Below are 3745 nucleotides of genomic sequence, written 5' to 3'. Positions count from 1 at the left end.
TATATTCCCGTAAACACCGAGCAAAGTACCCCGATTAAAATGCGAGCCCCCACCCCGTGTCCTTGGACGCCCCTCGACGAACTTAAATTTGATCCTTCTCAGGCCAAATCCCCGTAAATTAAAGCGGGGGTCCCACCTGCGAGCGACAAGACTAGCGTCGCTAATCCCCCAGGAAGCGCACAGGTGTTCCTGCGGCACACGCATACACACACATGCACATGGCGAAGCATCGGTCGCGATTACATCCGGGTCAGTTCGCTTCGGCTATCGTCCTTTGTGCGGGAACCCGCAAAAGGCCGCCCCCACCGCCCCCTTTGCCCCCTGTGATCGGGAACGCGTTAAGCGGCGCACTTTTATTTTTGCACGCTGCGTCGTGATTCTTTTGAGGTGGCGTTTTTCTTTCACAGGAAAAATCTCGTTTAATTACGATCGGATTATCTCAAAGGATGATTTAATCGGTCTGACCGGAGGGACATCCGACGGCGGTTTGAAAATTCACGTGGTGAAAAGAGAAGGAAAAAGATCCTGAGCATACACAGTAGAACATAACAAAGTGTAAAATCAAAGTTGTTTATAATAATAATCGCACGGGCAAATATAAAATAGCGTATGTTATTCCGAGGAGATGTAGCTTTCGGTAAAATTGGTTGAGTAGTTTTTGAGTTAAATCGTAATAAACAAAAAATCAATCATCTTTCATCTAATGCGACCCTAATATTAATTCAGGATATATCTATATACCTAAAGACAACAAACGAACTCAAAACTAAAAATGCAAAATCTTTAAATTTAAAACAATATAGGTAACTACCAACAATGTTAAAACAAAACGAATTAAATTAAAGTACCTATGTTCAGGACTATCAATTTTAATTAATAAGTAAGTAGTTGGGTATCTAATTACCTAAAGAAAACAAACACGAAACAAAAATGCGACTATGAAGTTTTAAATGATTCACAATAAGAAAAAAACAAACAAATTATTAAAACTCAATGAAATAAAAGTATGTTTGCAAGTATCTATGTATGTTCCGACTACCTAAAGACAACAAATACAAAACAAAAATGTGACCTTAAAATATCGAACGCAATTATAACTTTCCAACAACACCCAGAAAGAAAATACAGTCGTCAATCGTCGCCTCCATTCGCTCCAAGTCAGTTTATTAAAGGATCACGCGCGCGTTATCGTTCGGCTTATTAGCTAAACAGTAGGCAAGAAGGTGCAGGGGGAGGGTCGGCGATCGCATCAAGCGAAGCGAGGCGCTTGAATTTTATTCTCGCGTCCGTAATTTTTTTTCGATTACTCCTAAGATATTCATTTAAATTATATGGTGTAAAAGTGTAAAATAATGTGCATGAAATGCTTAAAGCCTCTAGCATATTTAAAATGATAAGGATTAATACCGTATTTGTGTAAATAGCTTTTACATTACCGCCTTATAATTGCCAATTTTTTAAAGTATTAAAATGGATATAGGTAGTATGTTATCTTTAACATATAGATATATCCATCGCGGACTTTTCTGTAGGCATATATAAGATACACAATTCCACCATACATTGATACACTACATAAACTTTCGGACGCAATTGGTAAGTACCTAAATTATTTTTAATACGTATGATCATTTGGACGACGCTAATCTTTTGAGTACTTTAATTATGTATGTTTCAAATTCATTATTTTAAAATTTGCTGTTTTAAGAGATTCATAATTAGTAAAATTCGAGCTAAAATTTAAGCACAACACTATCTTCACAACCTTTAAAGGTTATTCTAAAGAAGAACTTGAAGTACCTATCTAAAAGTAAAATTTTTTGCTCTTTCCGAGTCCGGGGTAAAAAATAGAGGTTCCTATTAAAAAATGATGTGACAGGTCAGGGTCAAATTGAAGGTCACCATCCGATGACCCTTCCTACCCAACAAATTTGGTAAGATACTTTTGGTGGCTTCTCTGACGAGATATTCAAGTCCGTAATATAAAATGGCATACTTTAGTATTTAACCAAAAAGTTACAATTATAGTATAGGTACGTTGTAGGTAACAAAGCAAGTACATCCTGATTGTGTCAAATTGGCTTCAGACTGGTCTTCAGCGGATCCGAAAACGTAGCAATAACAGTGTTTGATCAAAAGAACAGACCACGTTCTTTCGTGCTTCTGTTATCGTGGCGCATTCGCCATAATTTAGAATTGTTGATTTTTACCTTATCGGCTGTATAAGTAACATTGAAATATAAACTAGTAATTTTACTCCATTTTATTTAAGTATTTAAGTTTCTCTGAACCCTAGTTGTCTGAAAATAAATATAATTTAAATAGGTGGGCATTAGTTTAAAATAGTTTTATTTATTTTATTGTAATATTTATCACTGAAGCATGTTAATTCACCGAATATAATAACCCTTTCATAAATAGAGAAAACAAATCTTCCCTTTCCATTAACTATTTATGGAGAGACGTAAAACATCGAACATATTGTGGAACAAACACTGTTGACAAACAAGTAATCAATACATTGCTATTATTTATTCAGATATCATTTGTTATTTGTAGTTTTTCAATTATGTATTTACATATAACTATTTTAATTGTATGGTTAATAATTTATATATATATCTTTAAATCAACCAAAATTTGTTTTATATCAACTAAAAAGTGCATTTCAAAAATTGCTTGAGCTATAGAAAAGGAACTGTAAAAGTCAGAAGAATTTATAGTGTGCTAAAATTGGAAGTCCTCAAGGAACTGTATTTGACCCTATTCTTATTATTATTAATGGAGTTTCAATTTCCTAAGTAGATGAATCAGTTCCATTTTTAAAAAGATAAATCTTGAGAGAATGTGAAAGATAAGGGTTGTTAAGGGGTTAGAAAAAGCTATACAGGGTGTGCCATTAAACACTCCCGCTGCCAAAATCTCCGAAATGAAGAAAGTTATTGTAGTTCCGGAAACTGAGGTTGTTAGTCCCTCGAATAGCTTCAAATTGCCGTTAGAGTTCTTAGTTCAAATCTTTCTGTATAATGGCGTGGCGATATGATTTTTTTTTTGATTTATAGTACGTGGAAATGCGGTCCAGATGAATGATCGTTAAATTTGAAGTAATTTTTGTAATATAAAGTGTTCAATGTTTTCCAACTACGTAACTAATTGAGCAATCGATCTGTTTTTTTTTAAGAAGCGTCTTTCCGATAACTTTTAAACACTGCTTTCAAAAATTTGGTTTGATTGAATATTCACAAAGTTATTCTAATTGCTTATAAGTACAAAAATTCGACCAATGTTTCAACCAGCGCCAGAGCTCTCCTAATTGACGAATTCGAATTTTTTAAAAAGCGTATGAAAGCTTGAGAGCTCTTCTACATGTGATTAAATTTTCTAATTAAAGTATCTAAGGGCCTTGCTTTTTGCTGTGCAAAATTTTGAAGATTTGCAAATTTATTTTCAAAATCTGGATTGCAAAATTATTATGCAAAATCTATAGAACCGATTTTGATGAAATTTGGTGTTATGATTCTACAAACATGAAGTTTTCTTGAGACAAGTATGACTAATGTTTAAACAAGCGCCAGAGCTCTCCTAATTGACGGATTCGATTTTTTCAAAAAGCTTTTGAAAGCTTGAGAGCCCTTCTATATGTGATTAAATTTTCAAGTATCTAAGGGCCTTGGTTTTTGCTGTGCAAAATTTTGAAGATTTGCAAATTTTTTTCAAAATCTGGATTGTAAAATTATTGTGCAAA

Source organism: Anoplophora glabripennis, unplaced genomic scaffold, assembly GCF_000390285.2.
Source record: "Anoplophora glabripennis isolate ALB-LARVAE unplaced genomic scaffold, Agla_2.0 scaffold619, whole genome shotgun sequence".
Taxonomy (NCBI): Eukaryota; Metazoa; Arthropoda; class Insecta; order Coleoptera; family Cerambycidae; genus Anoplophora; species Anoplophora glabripennis.
The sequence above is the reverse complement of the archived record's forward strand: the minus strand, read 5'-3'. Positions refer to the sequence as shown.